Source organism: Mauremys mutica, chromosome 4 (assembly GCF_020497125.1).
Source record: "Mauremys mutica isolate MM-2020 ecotype Southern chromosome 4, ASM2049712v1, whole genome shotgun sequence".
Taxonomy (NCBI): Eukaryota; Metazoa; Chordata; order Testudines; family Geoemydidae; genus Mauremys; species Mauremys mutica.
Window position 1 is genome coordinate 102,912,210 of NC_059075.1, and position 15,156 is coordinate 102,927,365.

General features: G+C 38.3%; 1 protein-coding gene across 1 annotated transcript in view; it reads right to left on the reverse strand.

Annotated features, from left to right (window-relative positions):
• The window catches only part of SOX6 (SRY-box transcription factor 6), a 385,937-nt gene extending 374,560 nt beyond the window's left edge, over positions 1 to 11,377 (reverse strand). The window contains exon 1 of the mRNA XM_045016229.1: positions 11,345 to 11,377. The gene's annotated coding sequence lies outside the window, so the exon portion shown is untranslated. The remainder of the gene's footprint in view (positions 1 to 11,344) is intronic.
• Between the last annotated feature and the right edge of the window lie 3,779 nt (positions 11,378 to 15,156).

Genomic DNA, 15,156 nt, shown 5'->3' on the forward strand with positions numbered 1-15,156 from the left:
ACAAAAGGAACTTGTGTTAATGTTTTCATATGTTGCTATGGGAGCCTAATATGATTATGGCAAAAACATAAGTAACCAAAGAGAAGAGATTATTTTCATACCCCAATTATAATTTGAAATTAAGCTTGCAGTGCAAAATAATGATAGATGGTAAGAAGTCTATTGTACAAATGATTACTTGCAAAAACAAAAAACAAAAACCTATTTTATTGTCCAAATAAGGACTGTATCTTTATAAACAGGAAGGAATTTTCAACTGGACTAGTATGGTTTCAGAATTATATTACTATTTATTTGTATGACAATAGCACCTAGAGGCCCCAACCAGGATCACAGCATTATTGATGAACTTGCAGTCTAAATAGAGAAGACAGACAGCATGGGAAAGGAAACACAGGTGCAGAGAGGAAAAGCGACTTGCCCAAGTTCACACAACAGAGTCAGGAATCCCAGTCCAGTCCCCTAGTCATTTGACCACACAGCCTCTCAAACTCACTGGACTCAAACTCCTAGAACTTTGATTAGGCTTTTGGGGGTGGGGGGGTCGTGTTTTGTTTTTATATAGACACACTAATAAACAATCCATATTTTTTGCTCTCCCTGCTCAGATTAAAGTACATATTAATGGTTTCAGAGCAGAATGTTTAGGAGTAATTTATAGGCAGAATGGTAGTTACCTAAGGAGATCAGGTATTTGCCTTTATTTTCAGGAAGAAAGAGTTGCAAGCAAATTGATCCCTTCCATCTTTAAATTTTGAAACATCAAATTACTCTTTCCGGTATACTCTCCCTTCCATTTGTACATGTAACTCCCATTAATGCGAATGTTAGTCACGTGTGTTTACAGAGAAAAGAAAATACCCCTAAATTTCAATGTGCTATAAGCAGCTTTCGTTGCTAGCATTCAAGTTTATTGGCAACTCTTTTACAACTGCCCCCAAACCACATACTGTATCAAATCTCAAGTCAAGAAGGTTTTTCTCCAAAGAGTATTGAATCACTTTAATGTAGATTCTAGTGCTACCTTACTCTACTTTCCACATAGCTGGTAAATTCAGCTTTACTATGGTACTATAAAGATGTGAAAGAACTGTAATAAGCATCTAAAAAATGATCTGTTAGCACTGTAGTGTTCAGTTTACAAAACTCTAAACAGAATACTGATGAAAAAATTTTATGATAGTTTTGCTGAGTTGCCAAGAGGAATAAGACAATTCTCTATATTTTTTGTCATAAAATGTAAATTATAATGTCTTTAAGGCATCCACAGTATCTCCAAGAAGGACTGAAGAGAAAGTCCAAACATCATTATATCTCCTACTAGTTTTTCAGTTATTTAATTTAAATTTGAACAAATTAGCAGCAACATACACATAATCAATACTATTCCAGAAAGGAATTAAGCACACACACGGTCAATGGGACTATTCAGGAACTGAAGTCATAAGGGAGCTACTCACATGCCTGAAGTTACACATGTTTAAGTGCTTTGCTGGATTGAAGCCTTATTCTTGTATGCAAACCATTACAACTCAGTATAGTCTTGCATCAGATCATCAGCACAGTACAGGAAGATCTTAAATTAGTTAAATGAGTAATGTACAAAAATCAGACAGAAGCCATGATGCCAAATCTTGCCCCTCTTGTTTTCAGAGTGCAAAGCCTGACTGAAGCCCTGCAGGCATCTGATCCCTGAACCTGTGAAGTACGACCTGAAACCCGAGAGGAAAACCTCTCCCTATTTAGAAGTGGCCATCAAGCTACTCTGCAGCCACACTGCATTAGCGTGACCCCCAGGCAAGGTCCATGACTCCTCCTCATTCCCCCAGTGCCATAAATGAAAGTGAAGGTGCTGAGGAATGGCAAAATGGGTAGGCAGTGCATCCCCTCATATCCCTGCATGGCAGCTGGTGAGACAAAGAATCAGCCCACTGCCTAGAGAGCTGGTTGGCAGCTCCAAACAACAGCTGGGAACAATGGCCCATTAGAGTTAACTATCTGTTCTGCACCTACACCCAATCATGGGCCACAGGGGGAGAAGAAAAGCCCACTACAAACCTTTCAATCGCCCTCCAATCACCATCACTCCTCCGTTTCTGCAGTGCCTGCAAACATCTATACAATGGTTATTATAGCAGCCTCCACAATGCTTCCATAAACAGGACCCGGAGGCCAGGAGGGTGGAAGAATCGGGGTTCATCAGCACTATCTCCCCTGCCTCCTTCTGCACCTCCACAAGACCCACCCGTGAAGTGACTGAGGAGTCATTCCATGCCCCTACCTCTCTGTCCTGATCATCCTGAGGAACAAGTAGGTTGGCACAGAGGGAGTAGTGGGGGCTATATGTATGCCTGATGATTTTACTATGATTTTTAGACTCGAGTTTCTGAGCTATCGAGTTCTAAGCCTTCACAGTCTTATGCCTGCAGATATTGGCATGTTTGACATTTAAAACTATGGAATACCAACCTATTTTGAATTTGTCCAAATCATTAGTTTTGGAATTTTCCTAGCACTTCATGAATACCACTGTTAATTGAGCAATTAGCTCAAAACTACAGAATATGCTGTGATGGCATGATATGATATAAACCATGTAAAAGAAGGAGCAGCCAAGCAACTCAGTATGTTGAAAGATATTAATGAAGTGGCAAAATCTGCCAGAAAAATAATAATGGGTGATTTTAACTACCCCAATATTAACTGGTTGAATAACACATCTGTACATGGTTTAGAGAAGCAGCTTATTGATACTATAAATGTCTTCTTTTTGGAGCAGCTCCTTCTGGAGCACACAGGAGGATAAGCTCTGCTCAAATTTAGTTTTGTGTACAAGAGTCGAGTATGGCTGTTCCCCTAAGCAACAGTGACCATGGGACAATAAGGACTGAAATCTCAGGCGCAGAGGTCTTTCAATGGTAATGAAACCATTAATGGCAGGTGGATGGGTAACGCAAAAACCAAAAACACCCTGCTGTTTCAGGCTGGAGGCTGTTTAGGAAACACAGAAGAGTTTCTTTACCTGCTGAGATAAACAATCAGCACTAACAGAGAGAGAATCAATCCAGCATGTTCCTGGGCGGGGGGGGTAGGGGCAGTGGCACGGGGTGTATGCAACATTATAAGGCAGCCTTTGGAATGTGCAAACTCTGCCGAAACACCTTTAACAGGACAGATCACAAACTGTGAGCACAGCCTGCTGTTGAATTTTACACAGACTGAGGTAACTAGGAGCACATTAGTCACAAAGAGACTACGCTAGTGTTCCTGGGGACCACCTGCATAAAACAAATCTGAAGTGAAATTGCACAAGTCCTACAGCTATTCCGAGGGCACAGCAAAGGGATGATAAAATGTGGGTGGCTACGTCCCTCTCAACCCGCGTCCACCGGCTGCACTTATGGTACGTCCACAAGCCATCTAGACCAACAAACAATGAAAACAATGAGAGAGCAACTAAAGAAGTTAAAGAGTACATTGTCAAAGTTCAATGCAGAAGATGAGGAAGAAATAACAAGAGCATTTTCTAAGACATAACATGGATTGGAGGGATGAGGCCTTAGCAGAGTATAAGACATTTTAAGGGAAATAGATAAGTAGAAAATAAAGGTCAATACCCTGCCACTGATAAAAAATGGTTAAGCAAGCCAGAAGTCCTAATAAACAGCTGCTTCTTGGAATTCAAAAAAAAAAAAAGCTAATAAGTTGTGGGGGAAGTGTTCACCAGTCATTGGTATTGCAACCAGTGTCATGATCAGGAGGAAGTCGCCCACAAAATGACAACATTTGCCAACAATACCTAAACAATGGTAGGTGAATGGATAGCACAATGATAGATGAAATCTAGTATTGAAAAGTGCAGGGTCATGCACTTTGGAAAGAAACACTTTACTATTCATTTTCATTACTGGGTTTTAAATATACTGGAACCACTCAGGAAAAAAGTGGACCAAGGAATTAAAATATCCAAGAATGTGAAGAGGTAGTTAGACCAGCAAACAAAACATTACGATCTATAAAGAATCAGATAAAATATTTTAACACCATTAAATAAATCAATGGTGAACCCTCTCCTTGAATATTGTGTTCAATTCTGGACACTAACAAAAAATATAGCAGAAATAAAAGAGGTTCAAAAGGAATCTCCTTCCCACAGTACAGCACAGCATTATTCAACAAGCCAAGTGCATTATGCATTATTTTTACCTTCCTCTGAAGAATCATGTAATGGCTGCAGCCCACTGCGGAATACCATACTGGATGAACCATAAGTCTGATCCTGTATGGAAGATTCCCATGTTCCTAAGATTCCACATGTTGAAATATGATCAGTGCTCATATTGAAATTGGCAAGCTGCTTTCAATTAAATAGATTTCCAAATCTATGTATTCAGCAATGTTTAGCAGTGTTAAATATGTTAACATAGAGATTCCAAACATCGGTACATCTCCACTTAATATGAGCACACAGTATTAAAAGGGAAAATGATTCATTTCAGATTCTTTACTTTCTCATTATTAATGCAAGTGCTTTCAAGGGGCAAATCCACGTTGTAACGGGAAATGAATTCCAAAACCAGTTGCATGGATTTTCATAGCTAACCTTTGTGGTTTACCTCATCTTTGTTTTAGAATAACATTTTTAAAGGGATGCTGCACTTTTATCAACTTTTTAAAATTAACTTTAGAAAAATAGAGATTTTCACTGTAGAATCTTTATTAGGGATTGTGCTTAATTGGTGACATCTCTGTTGAACAGACTATTACTCGATTTCTAAGGAGTCAGGCATAGGTATATACTGTAGATCTAGTACATTCAGAGAGCAGTTAACCTTTTACTGCAACATCTCCTATAACAGTGATTAAGATGAAGAGTGGTTAGTCCTAAACAATTCTCTTTCATAACAATAAATGAATCAAACTAGCCTTGATATACATCCAGGGAATGGGAAATAGAAAGAAGCTTACAATGAACAGTTTACCATCCTGACCCACTTAATAAATTTGACTCGGTAAGATTTCAGTCAGTGTTCACACAGACAGCTGGTGTTGTCCGTCCACATTGTATTGTATATGAAAGAAGTATTTCATATCACTTGCCTCACAACAGCCAGGCCTGAAGAAAATCCTCCCCTAACAACCTTCCTAGGGTCTTGAGTTTATCTATTCAGACACATTAAGGGTTCAGTTGTGTGATGATTAAGCCTTTCTTTTCTACAAACATTGACTCTGCAGATGCAAATCACATGCAGAATCTCTGAAACCGTCTCAAGGTACAAACTGCTGTAGAGTACTCTTCTTCCACATTATTCTTCCAGCTGTTCCATACAAGAATTTCCTAACAGTTCTTGGTCTCCCATGTGCTCTATGCAGCTTGCACAGTGTACTCTGCCTTTGCAAAAGGAGAATTGTTTGGATGAGCACTGGCCTTTTTCCCTTACTGATTTTGTAGATTTTTGTAGGCAGCAGTTTGATCTAATGTGGCACATATACATGGCAGTGGCAGAGCAGAGGGGTCCCTGCTTGCATTCAGAGCAGTGCAGTTCTAAAAAGGAGCATTTCTAAAAATATTTTAACTACAAAAATGTATCCAAAACAGCAGGGCTTAACCCTTACCCAAAACGTATGTTAGTGACTAAATATATTTTTTCTACTCTTGCACAATATGCTATGAGCCAGTTGGACGCTAATTCCCAACCCAGTGGTGGCTGCATTTCAGTAGTATCATATATTTGTAGTTTATAAACATTTTAATAGCCTTTAGACTAGTATGAATGTAAATTATTATTTTATATGAATTTCTATTGTGACACCCATTTTGTTGCTTCAAAGGAAATGAAGGAAAAAGGGGTTGTGCATTATAAATTAGTGTTCTAAACGTAGTCTAAATGTACTCTCCCCTTATTGTTTAAGGAGCAGCATTCCAAATTGAACATAACACATATTGCTGCTCTAAACACCTGCATACTGTGCACCCAATTTTTCTTGTCAAAGTACAGTCTGTACATCAGTAGCCAACCTGTAGCTCTGATGGCCAACCTGTGGCTCTGGAGTCACATGCGGCTCTTCAGAAGTTAATATCCAGCTCCTTGTATAGGCACCAACTCCAGGGCTGGAGCTACAGGCGCCAACTTTCCAATGTGCCAGGGGATGCTCACTGCTCAAGCCCTGGCTCTGCCACCGGCCCTGCCCCCATTCCACCTCTTCCCACCCCTCCCTCAAGCCTGCAGGGCCTTCGCTCTCCCCCCAGAGCCTCCTGCAGGCCATGAGACAGCTGATCGGGAGGTGCGGGGGTGGAGGGTGAGGCGCTGATTGGCGGGGCTGCCGGTGGTTGGGAGGTGCTGGGAGCGGGATGGGGGAGCTGCTGACATACTACTGTGGCTCTTTGGCAATGTACATTGGTAAATTCTGGCTCCTTCTGAGGCTCAGATTGGCCACCTCTGCTATCATGAAAAGTATACAACAATCAGGAACCTGACCCTGCAGAGCCCTACACACGTGAGTAGTTCTAAGATTGAATTGGAAACTTACTTACATGAGTAAGACTTTCTAGGCAACAGCCCCAAATCAAAGTCTTCCCCACCCACTGTATGTCTGAAAACCCAATAAGCAAAAGAAGGTAAAATATTAACAATGGGTGAATGGTATCTAACAAAAACAACCTCTGCCTGTCAGAATATATAAATCACTAACTCCTCTTGCCTTCCACAATTCCATTAAAAGCCTATTGTATGCCTGAATCCATGTCCATGGATGGTTGAGGAACATTGAAACAGGACAGGGAGGGAGATTTTGGAGGGAACTTTAAGGGAAAAAGAAGATAAGGCAAAATAGGGATGTCGGCCATATTACCTAAATGGTGTGTGCATCTTTCTGGTCGTCTGTCTTGATTATTTAAGAGGGTAAGCTCTTCGAGGCAGCCAACGTATTTTTTATGTGTTTGCACAGCACATAATACAATGGGTCTCAGATTTCTGTTAGGGCGCTTGGATACTACTACAACGCCAACATTAAATAATAATGATAGCAGTTAGACAGTTCTAGCTGAAGATGATTTCTTTATCTGCCATAAAATAATCATAGATGATTCAGCCAAGACAGCCTGTGTTAAGGTAATACTTATCTTTCTCTATAAAGAACTGGTTCTTTTAACATTTCTATTGAGAAAGGTAAGGGATAATGTGATGGAGACCTTTTTGGCCAAAATGCTAATGGACTGTGTATCTGACAAAGAAAGAAAATAGAAGAATCTTTAAAATAAACTTTCTAATATTTGAATGCACTAAAGAGTTGAGCTAGAGAGCAGACAGAGATGGTGTCCACCAGAAACTAATCTATCATAAACCAGCAGATCATTTGTCTACAATTAGATTGTAAAGCAAGGAAGTCTCAGATCCTTTGAATTCTTCATTAAATAAAGACCTCTTCAAAGATGTTTTATCTTAATTTACCTCTGTATCTTTGTTGCATCTTAATACATATAAAACTATTCACAAAATTTCATAGATTTTATCTTTTAAATCAAAATGCATCAGACACAGGACAGAAATGTATTTGGCCAGATCCTCATTTAGTGTAAATCCAGTGACTTCATGGGAACCATGCTAATTTGCATCGAGGATCTGATTCCATTATTTTTAAAAACATAGGTCTTCAAAAACATATATTGTTGAGTTTGAAGCAAAAAACTTGATCTGTTATTGACAGCAGATGTGGGCAATTCAAGAACGGTCTGAACAAACAAAATTTGACACAACATTGTACATGATTGTTTAAATACACAGGTTCCAGGTGTTTGTTTCAATATTTATAATAAATACTCATTTTTGAAACATTTTTACTAGATGCTTTTTAAAGCCATCTGACTTTAAACAAAAATTATATGGTATTATTTTCATCATATTACTAAAACAGGCCCTTCACTAAAGAGTTATTGTAGCAATACCTTAGAAGTTTCCTGGACTTTGCTTATGTCCATTTAAGAAAGGCTTTTCTTCATTTATTGATGTTCTCATTAAAACTGTATATGTGCATGAAACCCATCTCTGTCATACACACATGGGTTAGAATAAAATGTAAATACAGAAAAAGAATTTTAGAGGCTACCTGGTGTTGAAAGGATGTATGTATACCGGTAATTGCTAGAGTATAAACAAAAAAACTTGCATGAACTCAGAGCCATTAAAAATATCTTTCTATTTTAATATTTGTAATTTTAAATGACTCTTGCAATTCACCACTGAACAAGTCTACCTATGAAAATAATTCAAAATATAAAACCACTTTAAGACCACAAAAGTAGCCTTTAGTTATGACAATAACTCTGTGGGAAATATAGAAAAGGAGAGAAGTCACATTTTCTATGCAATTTGTATGAGTCATCAGTCCTGTTTTCTCCTGAATGAAACTGGTTAGCTATAACAACAACAACAACAACAAAGCTGTCTGAACTGGGTGATCCAAGTAATTATATGTTACAGTATGAACACATTTATGACAAAACTTTCAAACCTTTGGAAAAAAAAAGAAAAGATTATTATATCCTCTGGCTGAAACAGCTTCTGAACTGATATAAACAGGTATTTAACAGACATTGCAGTATACCTCTATGGAAAATATATGAGGTTACTCAACCCTTCTAGTAGTGATTTCTGCTCCTGCACAAATTTTTGGCCCACCAAATTATCCATATTATAAGAGTGAAAGACTTCTGTAGCATATCTAAACATTACATCTTAGTTTTTTTTAAATGCACAAATGAGATATGTATGCAACTAAAACATCTCATGATCGCTTACATCTCTCGTCCTTCCTATGCCAGTCCCTCACATCTCCAACTTTTCTGTGTCATACCTTGCTGTGTTATGTCTAAGTTAGGTCCTGATTCTGCTCTGATTAACTTCAATGGGGCCACGTGCATGAGTTAAGATTTGCAAAAATCATGCCTTTCTCAGAGAGTAAGCTACTTGAAGCAGCAGCCTGGCTCATTTTGTCTGTAAAGCACCATGAATCCTTATGGCAACATAGAAATTATCATCACTTAACAACATTAATTGACCTGTTGTATGCTATATTCCGAATCTTTGCAATTTCAGGAAGCTACAGAGCAGTTTTCTGAAGAAGGGTTCATCCACTGCTAATACAGAACTTACTTCAGTACTTTTATAGTATCTGAGAAAGAACTGGATAGTACCAAGTCAGTTTTATGTTCTAGATTTTATTTTTAGCTTAAGTGAATTTAGACCTTGTGAATTCTGCTGTATTGATAACCCTAAATGCTAAAATAAGCCATCTAGCCACAGAACACGGACACTCAGAAACAGCATTAGCTTCTCCACACATCCTATCAATGAGCCTCAGCCCTGATTTACAGAGACCACCTCTAGAGACTAGATGGTAGTCGAGTTTATATATTCATTCAATCTTTGACCTCTCTGCTGAAGTTGCCAACAAGTGTGCTAGCAGTGGTGGGGGCAGCATTGGCAGACATGGTTATCTGTCTTCCAGGAATTGTACTAACACCAATTCCTTTGGCACAGGCCAGCTTACAGGTGTCAGATGGCAATCATTTATACTGCTTATTAGAGAGTTCTTTCTAATGTGTTTATTTGATTGACCTAAGTATGACTATTTGTTTTACATGTACATAGTATTTTAAAGGCATATTTATGTTAATTTTAAACAACTTTTGGTCACTACCAACCTGGACAGGATTCAAACAAGTGGCCTGAAATATGATTATGACAAACATTTATGTCAGGGTACAACTTCATGATGCTATATGAACTAATGAAAGAATGTTCACATCCTTCCAGTGAGTTAGATTAGTACAAGGGGCAATACTTTAAAAAAAAAAAGACACCATTTATTGTCCCACCGTATTTGTTTTACCATAGTATATATTGCACTACATATACCTAGACAGAAATACCAGGGATACGATGATAAATTTAGCTACTATTTGCATTTTACAGATGAGGAAACTGATGCACAGAAAGACTACGTGATTTTTTTTTTAACCAGAACTATGCAGTGAGTCCTAGGTAAATTCAGGATTAAAAATAATGAGTTCCTAGATCTCAGTCCTATGTTCAGTCCATGACTTTACACTGCCACGATCAGACATCAGAAATCTATTTTTCTAAGATTTTGGTAATTTTGTTTAAATTAATTATTTTATTTCTTAACTATTATATATTTTCTCCAAATTTGATTAACAATTTTCACTAAAAAGAAATATAGGTCAATAGATTAGTAAGTGAAAGAAATTTAAAAGACAAGTGTTTGCCAGGGATGAGTGGTAAGGCACTCTTTTGTAGGAAGAAAGTGATAATAACTTGATGTTATCCATCACAAATGGTGAGTTTTGATCATGTTTCTTTCTTTGGGAGGAAAATTCCCATTTCTCCCATTTCATCATAATTTTGTGAACAACTTTAGCTGAAGCTCCATAAACAATATTTTGTGCTTTAAAGTTGTGTTGTGTTGATTTACTCCATTTATGCAGCACCACCTTATAGTCAGACACAGGGTTTGTCAGTTATTATTTTTGCCCCCTTCCGATGGGTTCACTCTTATCACATCTGGCCACATCCAAACACTAAGTAAATTATGGTACTGAAAATTTTCTGTGCCTTTATTCTGTAGATGCCTTTTCTTCCCTACCGAGCTTCTTGTCTCTAAGGCCCCCAATTCAGAAAAGCACTTAAGCATGTGCTTAAATCCCACTGACTTCCTGCGTCAAGGCCTAAATAACTACAGTCTCGGGCCTTTTTCTGCAATTGTAAATGTCAGCCTCCTCCAAGTTAAACATGAATACACTCTGGTTCAGCAGTCAGAGGTTGCCCTGGCATTTTCCCAATAACCTATGTGCATTACCTCCAAGAACTCCACCTTCCTGGCACTGGTGGCCCCAATTTGCTTCCAGGCACATATCTCCATCACTGCTGCAAGAAACACTGCTGACGTAAGCCACAAGGTCAGCACAGATTCACAGATGTTATAAAATGACAAGCATTATATAGTTACATCTCAATTACTATTGGGAAATTCAACAGACATTCCGAGATGAGGGCAGCGGTGCTCACTCCTTAATTCAGGTATTTATATCCACCCTGAGAGACTGAAATGTAGGATTGCACAAGAACTCCAGAGGGACATTGACTCCTCCCTCCCCGCCCCTCAAAAAAATAAAATGTTTCTAAGTAGTTCGATAAATCTCTTAACAACACATTCAAACTGGTGAGGTCCTAGGATGGTATTTTAATGTTGTGCCTACTTTCATGTTAAAATTGTTTCAGACATACATGTAAATAAGTAATGTAATAAATCAATAAATACTTACAAACACACAAGAAAATCAGCCCCAGCACCCAGAAATCACTGGTAAGTTGCTTTTGAATTCATGAAACTGACCTGAAAAATGTAGAAAGAAAAAAGTTAAAGCATAGAAAAACTATCAAAACTGACACATTTAACTTGTGTTTTTTATTATAGGAGAGAGGCATTTTCTAACTATGAACTAAACAAAATTGCTGTTGTCACCATTTCAACCGAATAATTTACACAGAATTTGTTTCCAGGAAGCCAATACCATGACAAACAATTATTTCATTGTTCTACATCTTACACCATAGCAACCCAGTCCATTATGGCTTGTAAGAGCTGTCAGAAATAACAGGCATGGTTATCTTTTTAATAGGGAAAACAACAAAGAGATTTTTAAAGGGTTATGGGAACACACATTACTTTAGAAAAATCTGTTGGTAATAGTGTTTTGGAGCTTAACTGTTTTAATATAATATCTTTTTGGTATTCTAAATTGGAATACATTTAAGGTAACAGTCATACAACAAGAATGTTTTTGTTCTACCTAAGGTCTAGATCCCATTTAGAAGCTTAGCCTAGGTACAATGCATTCAGTATAAGGCATGATTCAATCCAACATTCTTTTTCCTCCATACCCCTCAGTTCTGGCTGGAAAGGTAACAGATGCAACTCAAACCCACAGAGCTTGCCTTATAAAATTCTTTAACTAGCACAATGACTCACTTTATGCCTCTAAATATCCATGGTTTCCTCTCTCCAGAACCCCCATGCATTAGAAGGTAGTTCGGCAGTTTATTTTTATTGTTTGGTCTACATACAGCACATTTTTAGTTCTTGTGAAAACAAAGAAACTTTGTTTCAAAGCCCTTGTTTTCTTTCCAAAAATGCAGGAGATGGATATGGGTAACATTAAACTGAAAATAATAATGGGCCTGGGCTACTAGTTTAGGTCAAAATCTTTTTTTGTTCCTTGGGAACTATCTGATTAATTTGCAGTTCATAAAATAGTGGGTGTAAGTTTAGTGTAAAAAACATGTAACTATATTGAAGATGAAATCATCCGTTTTGTTACCCTCCAGTAATGTGTAAGAAACACCTTCCCACCACATTTCTGTACCCTCAAGTGCACATTGCACAATATTGCACACTGCCTACAGATAAGGAGAGAATACCAAACTTATCTTGATGTAGAATATCCTTCTTATCCCATCCACCCACCCTGAACTGCATGTTATTCATTCCAGTAAAGCCCTCCCCCACCCCAAAAGTACACATCTAATTGTGTCTTCTCTCCTGTAATGCCAATACAGAGTCAACAAATCTCATTTGCCATATCATCGCAGTGTTATTATATACGTTAAAAGCAAGTCTGAATCTCATTATCTGTTGATTTATGCCATTAGTGTGCTTTGGAGCCATCAATTAAACAAGGACAGTGGTTCATAAGGTCACAGTTAATTAATCTGAAAGAGTATAAATACACTTTAATGCACACCACCTCATAGAGAGAATTTAGGAACAAAGCACCACCACTTTATGGTGGACAAGCAATTAGGATGAAGGTTAAACACACAAAACTTGAAATTTAGCCTCAAAGTTCAGCTAAAATTAAAACTATAGGAAAAAATTTAGCCTGGAAATATGCATGTAAAAACATTAATGTTTATAACAATGCAAGTAAGTGAGAGACAGACCAGGGCTAACTGTGCCCAGTGATCCTGAGCAAATTAAAGCCTGTTGTTGTTCAGATAACACCTCAAAACTGGCAATCGGCTGCAGGCTGCACCATTATGCAGCTAGTCAGGCTGAAAAAAAAATAAAATAAACAGCCCAATTTATTCAAAATGGTTTCATCTTAGCTAGGTTGTTATATTTAGTACATCATACAAAATAATAAAAAAAATGATTTTTCCCTTACTAAATTAACCAAGGAAATGTGAGGGTAAAATAGTGCATCCCATATAATACATTCAAAGTAAATCAACTAAATGTGCAGTAATGTAGCAGCAGTCTACCGGTACAACCAGACTATAAGTAACAATAGTGAAAACACTCCAGACTACCTGGAACACTTATTTACAGTGCAAATTCAAAACATAAAGTACCTTGACTTTAAATGAAGGAAAATTAGAGACAGTTACTAAAATCATGACTCATTTTACCATGCATAGTTATTGGATCAAAAGAAAAACAATATTGCAAATACAAAACAACACCTCATGACTTAATTAACTCAAGTGGTTTCAAGACTTTTTCTTTTTGTATTTGTAGTGAAATGCTTTACCAGTAAGCATTGCCCCTTATTCTTTTCCTACTTGGTTTTTCCAATCAAAAGACTAAAGATGCAGCTGTGAAAGGGAAACAATCTTTCCCCATTATCAGAAAGTTAACATCACAAATATTAAACCCATGTTGAATATATTTTTTAAAACATGCATTCATTTTTATTGATTAGATAAAGTAGTATAGACTTGACAAGGTAACCCACTGTTCCATATGTAATATGCACCCTGCTTTGTACCTGATCCATAGAGGACATAAGTCTGCCACTGCTGCCTCACACCAGACAAGATATTTGTGTTTCAGCTCTAGAGGTCTCTGGTTCAATCCCAGGTGATGACTGAAATGAATGGTCATTGCATAAACACAAGAATAAAGTTCCTCTTCAGTGAAGTATTCCCACTGATTTCTATGGTACTACTCCTATCAGTAACTTAATTGAAATGTGTGTTTGTAGTCAGAATGCTGTACAAACTGATGTCAGAGCTTATTCTTACACAGCTTTTTGGAAAGCTACTAGCATATTTACTGAAGATTGGCTTACTCTTTTTTTTTCCAAGGGACAGAAGTGAAGCTTTAAAAAAAAAACAAAAAAAAAACCTGCACTCAGATTCAGGCATGTTTGCCAAATGGTGCTCCATATTTAAAGCCCATTGCTCCCCAAACCAACCAAATAAATTATAAGCTTTCTTCTCTTGATCCTTTTGTCCCATCCCTTAATTATAAACACCACAGTGAAAGGACCTTGCACCATACCAATCAACTCCAGAATCATGGCATTGTAATGCCATGATCCAGCAGCAGCCACCATGCAACGGGGGCATGGCTAGCATGCAACGGGGGGCAGGGCTAGCATGCAGGGAAAGGAGAAAGCAGACAATGCAGTGCAGTAGATCCGTACAGCGCTTAGATCCACCTGCCACAACCACAGCACACTCGCTTGTACAAACACATTTTGAGAGCACCCTGTGAACTGCCAACATATTGGGAGAGGGAATAAAAACAGTTCAAACACACTACAGTTAAAACATCAGGAAATGTGAAGAACAAAAAAATTAAAGCTGGGATTTTCAAAAAGGAGTTAAGGTGCCCAACTCTCATTGAAAGTCAGTGGGAACTGGGTACATAACTCCTCTTAGCCCCCTTGGATAATCCCAGCCTAAGAAGCCTGTCAAAGTGGCATCTTTTAAATATGAGGGATTACACAAGGGCAAATGGCAATCAGATAAAAGTTGCCCTTGAAAAGGATAAGGGTACGACCACACAGCCCACAGCAGTAAGCCTCCCGGCACGGGTCAAAAGACTCGGGCTTCCAAGGCTTGCACCAGCACTCTAAAAACAGCTGTGCACACGGCATTCTGAAGTTGCAGTTGGGGCTGGGGCTTGAGCTCTGAAGCCTAGGAAGGCGGGTGGCCTTCAGAGCCTGAGCCACAACTTAAAAGCGCTGTCTACACAGCTCTTTTTAGCGCACAAGCACAAGCCCCACAAACCCAAGTCTTTCGACCCAGGTTGGGAGGCTCACTGCTGCAGGCTGTGTGGATATATCCT